The sequence below is a fragment of the Lygodium microphyllum genome, chromosome 27 (assembly GCF_053477565.2).
Source record: "Lygodium microphyllum isolate KBCC chromosome 27, Lygodium_microphyllum_v1.1.10, whole genome shotgun sequence".
Classification (NCBI taxonomy): domain Eukaryota; kingdom Viridiplantae; phylum Streptophyta; class Polypodiopsida; order Schizaeales; family Lygodiaceae; genus Lygodium; species Lygodium microphyllum.
This window is the reverse complement of record NC_141161.1, coordinates 64452197-64465917: the sequence shown is the minus strand read 5'-3', so window position 1 is coordinate 64465917 and position 13721 is coordinate 64452197. Positions and strand designations below refer to the sequence as shown.

Sequence of the window (13721 nt, the reverse complement as noted above, 5' to 3'; positions counted from 1 at the left end):
ATTTTAGTTCTCGTTAGGTAATGGCATAATCAGACATTTAGAGTGGGTAAAATGATTAGAAATAAATTTATCACCTTTATGTTATGCACAGCTTCAAGTGCTTCAGTGCGAAGTTGTTCACTAGCACATAAAATCCCTTCCAGTTTTTCGTTCACACCTATCCAACAAATTGTCCATCCTTGACTCTTCCAGGTTTCTATGGTCTCTTCTATGTCTGCAGATAGTATAAACCAAAATGTTACATTACATATAACAACAAAAGAATGAAGAAACACGCTTGTAGATGTACTCTGGCCTCTACCAAATGGCCCTGTTCTATATCCATGCATACCGTGATCAGTCCATTGAAACCGGTTTGCTAGTCTCTCATTACCGATGTGTATTTGGTGGCCATCAAGCCCACCAATAATGCCTTCCCCATCTATAATTGTGAAGTCCTCAACTTGACCTGAAGGCTCAATTCCATATTGCAGCTTTGCATATGAAACCATGGCTGAGGCCATTGGGTGGCTTGATTTGCTCTCGACACATGACATCCCGTAACAAGTATTTGGGTGTTTTGAATTAATGAGTGAAAATTAGAGAGACGAGTTTTGCAATTTTCCGTTCTAATCTAGTTTCAACAGGTGCAAGGTACTGACTTGTTAGCCACAACTAATTATTTTACCAGTACAGGAGCATGTGTAAGCTTGTGTTATTGTTGATGGGCAGCACCTCTACCACTTGGAATTGTCCCTTTGTCAAAGTCGAGTACAGGAGCCTGTGTAAGTCTGTGTTATTGTTGATGGGAAGCACCTCTACCACTTGGAGTTGTCCCTTTGTCAAAGTTCCTATTTTGTCCATGGTCATAACCTTAAGCTTCCCAAGAGCCTCCAGAGAGCTTCCACTTTTCACAAGAAACCCCATTTGAGTGCATAAGCCCCTGATCTGTACTGTCCTAGAATTTGGGTTCATCAATGAGACTTGATCAGTATCAAATTATAGCCTAAAGATCGATTATCAGGCTTTAACCTAAGTGATTGGAATTCGAGCTCATAGATGATTGATGTCAGCGTAGGTCCCGTGGTGTGTCAATCGCAGGAGCTAATGCTCAATGCACACCTTGACTTCTTGAATAGAAAGTAGGTCCAACTTCCTCAGTCTGAGGAGTCTCATGCATACATCGTTCTTGGGTCACAGCCCAACCCTCTAACAGGGAATGAGTGTACTACAAACTCAACGACTTCCATTTACATGGGATTGCATAAGACCATTAAGTTCTTTGTTGCATAAGTTTGTTCCTTTACCTTTACATAATAACTTGTTGCATATGAGGTAAAAGATCTAATTCAAAGAACAAGATTATTACAAATAGGGGCAGTTGGTTGTATACCTCCTTGGTTGGAAAAATATGATATTGTGTTGGCAAGAAAACATGATGATATGGATGGGGAGTATATTCATGCAATGATAAGAGAGGTAAATTATGAAGAAAAAAGGTGCAAATTGTCATGGTTGAAGTGTGATCATAATAGAAGTACATGGAGAATTGATATTGATGAAGATATTTGGAGGGATTGGAACTTGTGTAGCATGGTAATGTCAAACTTTGAAGTTACAAAGAGAAGGAGAGTAACATTATCAATTAGAGAGTCTATAGATGTTCCAATAGTGTGGAGATCACGTGATGTAACTTGACTGCTTTAGAGAGAGAGTGTGTGTGTGTGTTGCATTCTTGGAGATCCAAATGGATACTAGTAGCATTGGTCATAATGGACATCATTATCTGATTGCCATCCCATTGTGTATATCATAATGCTTTATCTATGGGTGTTTGTATATTAGGACGATATCTCGTGGATATAGCTCATGTTGTGTCTCATGTATAGGTAGTTGGACCTTTGTGTGTATGTGTGTATGTGTGCATGTGTGATTATTAAAGAATGAGAAAATTTCTTGCTTGAAGAAGATTAATGTATGGATATAATCTCTTGTTTGAGGAATACTAGCATATAAAGTTGTAAATTTAATTTTAGCTTGTATCTTGTTTGATTTTAGCTTGTCTTATGGTTTGTATAGTTGTATATTGTATTGTTGTATGGTGTTTTTCTTTAAAAATTAAAAGCCCATTACAATCATTGAGAGAGAGAGAAAAAAAGAGTGCGATCATTGTTGTATCCTTTTTATATGATTGATTGATTCTTTATTGGTTGAATATTAACATAGTTTCTTGATTTAATTTTAGCTTGTCTCATGGCCTCCCCAAGTCAATAAACTCTAGATTCAATGATGCAAACTATCATTACTCTGCAAAAAACAACTGAGGAACTGAAATCAAAGAATGATAGTTCCAAACAAACAGTGAGCATGAGCAAACCAGTTTCAATACAAAGTAAAAGATTCCAGTTGCCACCTCAAAAGCAAATCAAGAGTATACAAATAGGGGATGTATCTCTGATGAAGACTCCTACATATGACCAGATTTTCAAACCACCTAAAAGGATTAGTCGAGAAGACCAAGATGAGTTTGGAAAACCATTTTTACTAAAATACTATCGAGATATGCAAAATATTAGGTATTGTGCTAATTACAGAAAAGTGTATAATTGGGTCAAGGGCCATGAGATTGTTAATGATTTGCGGTTTCATAATAATAAAGATGGCAAACATAGAATTTTAGAGATCATAGATAAAAATTATGATCAAATTTTACCCCTTGAGTTTCTTGGTGCTACTTACCTTTGGAAAAAGGAGGATGTATATTTGTACTATCTTTCTGTTGCTCAAAATCTCAGAAAGAAACTCAAGAGGAAAAGATCATCTTTGGTGGATATATCTTTGGTAAGCATACTTATTTATCAAAAATTTCTCACCATAGATTATATACATAAGAAATTGGTACTAATTGGCACAACTATGCTTTTTTAATAGAAGAATCATAGCTTCAAGCAAGTAGATATGCAATAAAAACCGGTAAGATTGCAATTTTCATCTCAAGTTTTATTTTTTCTATTGTATAATTTTTATTATCTTTATCTTTATTATAATAATTTTACTTTAAGTTTCTTAGATATATTTACCTTTCATTATATTTTCTCTAAAATTTTAGGATACAAGTGATAAGGTGTATTATCCACAACTTATGGTGGAAGAAAATGTATCTTTTCTGAGAATAGTGCAACACATGTATGTACATCGTTCACTCATTTAAATATTTTAATATTTGGAGTTTTTAGTTTTTAATATTGACTTCAATTTTCTTACTTGTACTAATTGGAATCTCACAATGATGGTCTGCCTCTTGTTTCAATTTCTGTTTCCGAAAAATGTCAAGAAAATAATGAAATGGTTAGTATACCTTGGTTTGTAGTCTTTTTCCATTTGATTGTTGTCTCTAACACTTAACCTATGTTTCAGGACTATTTAAACTCAGATCATAGTTTTATGGAGCTACTACAAGGAATTCCATCTGCATAAGGAATATATACATATATTCTTAATTTTTGTGTACTTTTAAATATTCCATTTTAAGCTTTAATTTTCTTATATTATAGGGTTCATGTAGTAGTGAACACTCTCTTCTACAAGATATGATCCAAGATCCTGAGGAGGTTGAAGTAGCATGGAAAAGTCTTCGTGTACGAAAGGTATGCTTAGCCATCTCTTGATATTTTATTTTAATATATGAATTTAATAAATTATATCTAATTACAAACTTATTGTGATAAGATGAGCAAGAAAATGCAGCAAAGCAAGCAACAACAAAAGGAGAGTAAGGGAAAAAATAAGAAATTATCTAAGGTACTTCTTTGCATTTTTAAAAACTAAATGTGGCATAATTTAATTTTGTTAACTTTATTTTCTTATCTATACTATAGGCTCTTGACCATGTTGAGTCATCAAAAAGTGTGGATCCTAATTCTAATATAGAAATGCCATCAAGAACTTCATCGGTAACTCAATGTTATTAAATATTAAGACAATAGAGTAGCTAATTAACTTATGATGTAGTAGCACACTAATATATGTTTTATTTCTAAAATGCAGGTTGTTAATGCATTTGAAGAGGAAGACCAAGAAACCATTCTCCTCAAATACTTAGACATCCAATCCATTGATGAGCTATATGCATCGTTAAAATCTACATATGGTGTTATTAAGAGAGATCCTACTTTTTTAGGAGGACGCAATGAGCAAACATTGCCAGCCATGAGAAAAGCTCTCGTGGATTGGTTACTTTATAGAGAGAAAATTCATGTCACAAAAAATCACAATAAACCTTTGAGTATTGATGATATATGCATCTTGAATTGACCTCTTTATTATTGAAGAAAATAACTTTTAATTCTTTCTATTATTTTAATTTATATTTTTTACCATAATAGTAATTCTTAAAACTATCTACTTGATTGCAACTAGTTTTCTTATATATAAAAAATACTATATGATTAGTTCTAACTAGTATGCTTATATAGTAAAATTTCACTACATTGATAACTAGAGAATTTTGAAATTCCTATATAGGAATATTTTACTATATCATTAACTTGTAAATTGTTTCATTTTTACTAGTTGAGACTTTTTCTAGATACTTTGATAAGTATCTAGAAAATTTCTCATTTTTTTCTATATGGATAGGTGTCTAAAGTTCCTTGTGTGTAGTCTACAGTTGATATCCAATGGCTTAAAGCATGAATTTAAGGTGAAAATGCAATTAAAATTAGGGATAGTAGAAGAATGCCATAGAGCTTGATATGTGGTTGGAATGAAATAACTTGCCTTCATCTCCAATCCTCCATATCAAGTTACCTATGTGGGGGTAAAATAGTGGATATGGCTCTCTATATGGGCTATGGATCATTGAGGGGTATGCAAATTCTATCTCTGGCCACGTTGTGCACCTCTTCGAAGTCCTATATAACAAGGGAGGTTCATCTTTGCTTTATCTTACTACCTCACTTAACATCCATCTTTTTCCTCAATTGGGTATCTTAACATGGAAATTGCATTATCGTCTAAAAGACAAGGATAATATGTATTGATGAAAGGAACCTTCAATGGTATGCAATAAAATTGGAAGATTCAATGGATTAGGGAGAGGAACACCTCAGCAAATAGTGACCCTTATAACTTTTAAGTTTATAATGAGGGAAACAACACAAGGGTTAGAGCAATAAATCTCAGCTCTATGATCCAACCTTGGAAATCTTTTAAGCATAGATGCAATTAAGGAACCGTTTATGCTCGTAATTTGGTTGAGGATCGAGTCTAACAAAGAAATGGCTTTAAATTTAGCAAAAATAATAATTCTTTAATCTCTCAATGAAATTGGATAAGGATCAAGAGTTGGATATGAAAGAGGGATCAAGAATTAATTCTAGGTGCTAGTTCCATAAGCTTGGTATACACTTGAAGCCTAAGGCAACTCAATTGTGGACCATAGTACCTTGAAGCTCATTATAGCCCCCAATCTTCAGTGATTTTCCATGCTCTTCAAAGCTTATAAATAGAAGATTGAGACATTACATCCACAATCCCCAAATAAAGTCTTATAATGAATTCTTGATCCATAAAATGCTCCAATTTCTTGAATCTTCAAGCAATGTTGATAGGTCACTATTGTAGGTTAGCCTTAGGAGAAAGAAATGAAGTAGTCTTCATTTAAGGTCATGCTCTTATGGCTTTCCTACTATTTTCCACATAGGGTTTGAAAGACAGTGATGATAACACAAGAAGGAAGGCATCAAACTTGGCCAATGAGCAGCATGCTATGAGAGGCCACAAGGTTGCTATGACCAAATGTAGCTAGGCGAATTATGGTGAGAATGCCATTTTCATTTAATGAAAAATACATTGCAATTTGTGTTGCATGGCTTACATTATTTTTGAAGCTTTCCTAAGCAACAATGGTAAACAAACTATTCTCCACTTGATGAAGGATGCTCCTAATCTATTACTTGATGATGGAGAGTGTGGAAGTGTGAGATAAAGGAATGATCCCACCATGAAAGTTGAAGGAGAGTTTGAAAAGGAAGAGAAAGAGACCCTCCCTTGAAAAGTAGAAGAAGTTCTAACTATATCCAAGCTCATAGCCTTCATTTTGTCCAAGATGTCCATTAAAATGGGTAAAATTTGGTGATGATCTACCATTTTGACCTTGATCCCACAAAATTTTTTCAAAGCTCCAATGAATAGCTCCAAACATGGTGTCTCCTAGATGTAGAAGGATTGTTAGTCATTGCCACTCATAAATGAAGACATGTACATGCTATTCGATAGTATGATGAAAAGGAGCCATTGCCCTTTCCATTCTATAGATGGTATTCTACATTCTATTACTTGACATGAGTACTATATAAATGCAATGGGTACTCATGATACTTACAATAAAGAATATCACGAGAATATCAAGAGAACACAACATCTATCACACCATAAAGATGCTGGTATTATCATGTAACTCTATTTACTCTTAGGAATAGCCCTACCTATACTAAAGGATTTCAAATCAAGTTTTTGTACCATTCCTTAACAAGTTTTCAAAAGTCTTCATGGATGATGTTTGTGTATATTCAAGTAGAGCCTTAGATTATTAAAGAATTATACTTGGTTTTAGGAAGGATTGATATGCAAGGGGTTGACTAAACCCAAACAAATATTTCCTAGTGAGAAGGAAGATAAAAATTTTGGGATATGTTGTCTTAGAAAATGGTATTTATTGTCATGATGAAAAATTAAAGGTTTTGTTTCTATTCCCTCCTCTTCATGATGTTAGATAGTTGCTTATTGTCATCTAAAAAATAAAGTACATGACTTGGTTTATATCTATTGTTTTTGAGATACTCTATCCTTTGCAAAAAAATTCCAAAGTTGAAGTGTTAAAATGAATTGAAGATTGCGTAGTCTTAGTCTTTGAAAACATAAAATCAATTCTTTGTAAAGTCTCTTATATGAAAACTCTAGATGAGATTAAACCTTTTTATCTGAATTATTTAGTGGGATAGAAGGTTATATGAGTGGTGCTACTTCAACAAGAGAACTCGAGCTATTCTATCAAGCTTGTTATTATGCAAGCCAAAATTAATACCATTATACAAAGGACTTATGAAGAAGTTGATCGAGTTATGGTAGCAAGCCTCATCTTCTCTTGCAAATGGTTTTGACATTACCTTCTACTAAAGCCTTTTTGAGAGGGGAGTAGTGGTGGATGTGAGGTAAAAGCTACCAGGTGAAAAAGGGTTGAGAGAGAGAGAGAGAGAGAGAGAGAGAGAGAGAGAGAGAGAGAGAGAGAGAGAGAGAGAGAGAGAGAGAGAGAGAGAGAGAGAGAGAGAGAGAGAGAGAGAGAGAGAGAGAGAGAGAGAGAGAGAGAGAGAGAGAGGGGGGGGAAGAGAACACAAGAGGGTTATGTGGATACAAAATCAAATGTATTATTAATTGTAAGAGGAAGATAAACAAAGAGGCCTACAAAATTTTGGAAAAAGTGACCAATTTTTGTAAACACTTGTATGCCAATCTTTCTATATGAGAGTCATGAAAATTTTATTTGACAACTAGCATCACAATAAAAGCTTATGTTTGAATTGATTTTTTCATCAACAATGAGACTGGATTACATGTAAAAAGAGACATGAACAAGTGGAAGGACCAAAAAAAGGGGTAGGATGCCCAAGGGGGATAGGGAAATGAGTGGAAGGACCAGAAAAAGGGTAGGATGCTCAAGGGGGATAGAGAAACCCTTAACCCTAATTTTCATATATTTAAGGGGTGAGATAGAATACAATATTTATATGTGTGCTGATTTTGTGTACTTTCCTTGCTGCATTTCATTTGTGAGTGTGGCAAAGAGTGAGAGTTGAAAGAGTTAAAAGAGAGTGTGAGTGAGGGTTAGGGATCATGTGGGTGAAGCCTCTTTCTTCTTTCTCTTGGGCACTCTCTCATGCCTATGATCATGATTCTTCCTTGCATGCTAATGTGATAGAGGCTTTAGAATATAAAGAACATATTCTTGGATTGTGGATATTTGCAAGAGTGTCCTTCATACTTGAATAAAGTCCATGTGATCTCACTACAAGCAAAATTGAGCATTTGTGACATGTGGAGAAGCTAGGTGAGAGATAGTTATCATGTTTCATGGTTGGACCTCTTGAAAAAATAAGAGGTTGTCCCAAGTCCTATTGTTGAGCTCATATAGTATAACATTCTGGTTTTGTTGCTAGGACCAAGGGCGTGTCAACCTCTAGAACACTTGCACGACTTGGAGTGGAATAGAAGGGCCCGAGGGCATCAACTTTGAAATTCATTTAAGTCTTAATGATGGTATTAGTTTAAATGATTGGAAGGAACTATGTTTATATATATATATATATATATATTTGCATCAAATGCCTTGATATGAAATGGAAATTTTGTATTTTGAGTGATTTATGGAAGAGAACAATTGATGCTAAGATTGCCTAGAGTTAAGAAGTGAAATTAATGGAAAGTTTTTTATTTCTTTTTCACTATAATGAGAAGCATAAATAAGTTGCACAATAGAGATTAATGAGGATTGACATAATAGATTATACATTTTTGTTTTTGATTATTTGTATAGCTCAAGAAATTGCATAGGAAAGGAATACCTTAGGTTACAAGGGGAAAGCTTGTGATGGAAGAAATGTTATGAATCAAAAAAAGCAAGCATGCGTGCTTTGTGGAAAAAGAAAAGAAGGGGTTTTCTCTTTGATTTTAAGAAGGGTTTCTCTAATACAAGCATGGATGAACAGACACCAAATATAGCATCAAGGTCTCATCAATTTCATCATCTTATTCTTCTCATCATTAGTAACCTTGTGTTCATCTTCAATCCCTTGTATTATAGCAACCTAAGGTGGCTTGTGAGTGGCAAATTTCAAAGAGCAAGAACTAGGAGGAACAAAATGTAGCATGTGGGGAGCACATAAGCAAAAGCAAACCCCCCTATTGGTGCCTACTTTTAGCATTTAATTGGCACCTATTTCCAACCTACGATCTATGTGTTTCAACTCATTACCTATGCTCATTAAACTTGATCATCATCTCCCTCTTCTCCTCCATCAAAATCCCAAATAATTTTTGCTAACTTGCAAAAACAAGTAGCCCACAAGGTCCAGAAAAGGAAGCATGACATGTAGATAGTAGTATGACAGCAAAAACATGGCTTGTATGCACTTGGCAATAGTGTGGCATTAGCACTATCCTCCATCGTCTCAACCTTGCTTGATCCTTGCTTCATCATATTCTTCTGCTACAATCATAAGCAACAAGAGAAGGAGAAGGATTAGTAAGAAGTGGGCACAATAAGACCAAGAAAAATATCAACAAGAAGTGGGTACCAAACATAATTGTCAGGTATGAAAGGTATAATATCGTACGGTAGTAATTGGTACCTTATGATTTTATAAGGTACGGTACAATATTAGTACGAAAAAAATTGAATGATTTTTTAAATAAAAAAAACCATAAATCATTAAATGATATATCATAGAATACATGTTTAAAGTGGAAATAGCCATTTCATTACACAGAATAAGATTAATACATGAGGGTGACCATCGTAGTTGCATGGGCTATGCAGAACATGCAATAGAACTACAGTCTAGTATATCTAATACGAAAAAAAAGAGAGACCTATGTCATATGAATGATGAATCTATGATGAGGCATCACTATCATCATCATCATCATCATCATCATTATCATCATCATCAGAACCATCTGAGTGCTCATCAAGAGAGTCTAAAGATGACTCCTTGGAATCCAATGAGAAGACACACTCATACTCATCCTCACTAATGAGGTTACCATCATCATCAAATGATGGCTCCCTAGGTGGTGGCTGTGTAGGCAAGGGGGGGATGTCATCATGAGGGACAAGATGTGAGCTAGAGCCCTAGCTTACATATGTTTGCAAACCACTCAAACCACCCCTCCTCGATGATGGAGGGCATTGAATGACCATGCCCCTGCTACCACCTACTCAAACTCTTCATCCATGAGCATGCCGACTACGAGTGTCACGAGTATCTGCTGCTACAAGCTCTTTATAGGGCTATGCAAAAATCATCTCCTCCCCATCCACCTCCTTATGTATACTCAAAAGAGTGTTGCTCGTCAACTTGAATGTATCAGCATTCACCTACACAATGCAATGATGCACCTAAGATTGATCATTGTAAATGCTAAAGTCTAAATTGTAAAGTATAAAGTTTAAACTTTAAAGTTCAAAGTTTAAAAGTTAAAACAACAAATTTTAAATGTTATGGTTAAGTGTTTAAACTTTACCTGCTTCTCGAACTACCCATGCTCATCATAGCCCTCATCATGCATAAGTTAGTGCGACAATAGACTAGCCACTCTAACTGTCATGTGTTAAGCCGATTGTGAATCTTTGTGTGAATGAGAGAATAGGCACTTTAGTTTCTCTCACATGCACCCGAAGAGAAATCTTGGGCAAGGATGCTCATGGCTAAGGGTTGAAGGGTCTCTACTATGTATCCAAAGTTTTTCCACCAAAATAAAGGCTTCACAAGTGACTCTCTCCTCCAACAAGTGGGAGAAGAAAAACCCACATGTCCTCTCTGATCTTCATAGCATTCTAGCTCCTCTAGCACTGCATTGTGGTCATCAATAAGGACCACACGAGTCAAATAAACAAGCTGGTCTGAACAGAACTCTATATCATCCATGATTGTTGGTGACTTGTAGGCCGGATGTACCAATGTGGCAAAACCATGGATGGGTTTATGCATTCACGTCCATCTCTTCTCTGCTATCTCTAAAACATGTGCACACTATGTCTCTATGATCACTGTACAAGCACGTGCCTCCACCAATGCCGCTCTAAAGAAGTGAACAAGAAGGCCCATGGTGGACCTCTCGCAATCACTCATAAAAAAAGGGAGTCACGACAATGACTACGGCACAGACTTTTTGTCAAAACTGCTCATTAAGACACAAGCGCTGCATGTCTTTGGCCTCTTCTGTCTCATGCTCATCCCACTCATTCCATGGAGTGGACACCACTGTCTAGCGCAAGGCGACGGACCGCACATCATAAAGGTGCTCTAACAATAACCACATGTAAGCAAAGTGAGTTGAAGAAGGATTCTTCAACTCCAATGTACTATTGGTGCACAAATCTGATGCTGGATGCATACGTAGTGAGCGTCGGAATGTCCCCAGGAACAAAATAACTCTACTTTAGCTCAAAAAAAAAGAAGAAAGTTTTGCATGATATGAAGAAAAGAGACAAATTGGGTACAATCTCCCCCCATGCCTTGTGTGAGCGCTTCACAAGGCATGTATTTATAAATTTATTAATCTCAAAGCTCAAAAATAGCCTAAATTTTACAATAAGCATGCTTTAGCTTTTGTGTTTACTTTTGTCCAAATAAAAAATAAAGCGGTTCAGCGGTCCAAGAGTCGGGTTATGCCCAAAAACAATGTCCAATAATGAAATATTTAAACCGTGCATCCATGAACATACAAAATAATAAATATTTTTCAAGCGCTTCAATAAATAAGAGTGTCTAAATAAATATTAGTGTCACGACTTTAATGGTAAGACACGCGCCCATAAAAAATGATAATTTTTTCTAGGTAATTTGAATATATGCTATTGCCCAATGCTTCCCATGCCACCACCGCTTGCTCTACACATCAACTGAAGCATTCATAATTGCTAGAAAATAATAAAATTAAATAGACAAAAGTGAATACCTAGCAATTTTTAGCTACAAAATAAATAAATAGGTTGGAACTCTGTCCTAACCTTAATTCAATACGAGTGCACTCTAAACTCATAAACATCCATTAATTTAAATATGTATTTTGCGAAATCACCCACTTGTACATTAAATTAACATGACACTTGAAAAAGACAGGCATCCCCATCAACTTCTCGCACATGCAATCCACATTGTATACGAGCCTCTACAAATAAATATAGTTTTACAGAATCCACTGCAAAATCTCACGAAATCCACCATGGAATAAAAAACTCACGGAATCCACCATGGAATATGCCTCATGGCATCAACTATGCTCACGATACATCGCAAGCACCTTTACCTTTACCGTGAAGAATGTGACAATTGATGTAGCTTTGCAGACCACCCTCTTCACCCACTTGAGCTTCCCAATGTCCTCTATGAGCAAGTCTAAATGATGACTTGCACATGGAGTCCACACAATCGTAGGATGCGTTGACAATTCGATGCATTGTCGGTAACAATTTGCACCACATTTGAGGGGTCCACCTACAACCACAATTTATAAATTACAAGTTATGTATAAATTGAATTCAATTATGAATCATGATATTATCATAATGAAAGAAAGTGAAAAAAATTTAAAATGCAAATTGCAATGTATACCTCAATGATAGCTTGTTGGATGTGGCTATAGATGAATGTGCCCCTCATTTTTCTCCCCCTCTTGCCGGTATCTACAGTGCGTAAAAAGTAAGTGATGAGTGGACATGAGACAAGTATGTTGATGATGCCCCGTTTCTTATGATCACTCCATTTGTCGGTGAGAATGGAGCAGCCATATTTTATCCATGTGGCCCGAATAGGATCAAGGGCTCTATCAATTCTCCCCTTCTCTTCATCAATCTTTCTCGTCCTCATGTCATTGTATGTGACACCGGTCCATCCTTCACATGAACCCAAATTAGCAATGGCTTTTACCATCTTCTTCCATTGCTCTTGCTTTAGGACATTGAATGCAAGATTGCGCTCAATCACCGTGTGTGCAATTTCAATGTCTGCAAGTTGTTGCCTTTCTCTAAGAAAGGCAACTAATCCACGCACATGACCGAGAGCTTGAGAGAGAGATGATTGTCTCTCCGGCACCACATGAGCCTCCACTCTTTTTATTTAACTGGAGCCGAATGCAGATGTGGAGCCCCCACCACCAATGGTAGAGGCCTCTCCCACATCGGTTGTGAAGCTATGCCCACATGGGTGCTCCCTCATTAGTAGGCATAGGAGTTCATGCCGTAAGCCACTTCCTCCTCTTTTGGATCCCCCTCTCATCTTGGTGAGAATCTCCTCTGCAATGTTTTGAGGGATCTCCTTGCATGGAGAAACTTGTCCCCCCATCTTGGAAAGATGTCAGAGAAGTCTGGTTGCACCACTTACATAATACTTCCTGTAATACTTGCATGTCCAATGGTGGGAGTTGGACTTCTTTGTGTCCCTCTCCACAAGGATCATATGCAAATTGAAGGTCTTGTGCTTCTGATGAGTCATGGTGCCGATGACAAATAAAGAGGCCCCAAAGAGAGAGAGAGAGAGAGAGAGAGAGAGAGAGAGATGCTTGAGTCTCAACTTTTGAAACTTGAGTCTTGAAAGTTGAAAGGGAGGGAGACTCGAGAGGCCCGAGGGTTGGGGTAAAGTTGAAAGAGCAAGAGTGAGAGAAAGAGAATGGGAGATGAGAATGGAAAATTCTTTGATAGGGTCGGGATAGAGGGGATGGGAGATGAGATTTGAGAATGGCAAATGCTTTGAGGGATCTCCTTGCATGGAGAAACTTGTCCCCCCATCTTGGAAAGATGTCAGAGAAGCCTGGTTGCACCACTTGCATAGTACTTTTTGTAATACTTGCATGTCCAATGGTGGGAGTTGGACTTCTTTGTGTCCCTCTCCACAAGGATCACATGCAAATTGAAGGCCTTGTGCTTCTTACGAGTCATGGTGCCGATGACAAATAAAGAGGCC

The 13721-nt window shown here is 36.5% G+C and overlaps 1 pseudogene; it reads right to left on the bottom strand.

Annotated features, from left to right (window-relative positions):
- Positions 1–12323: 12323 nt before the first annotated feature.
- LOC148012397 (uncharacterized) lies at positions 12324–13253 on the bottom strand (annotated as a pseudogene).
- Positions 13254–13721: the final 468 nt, after the last annotated feature.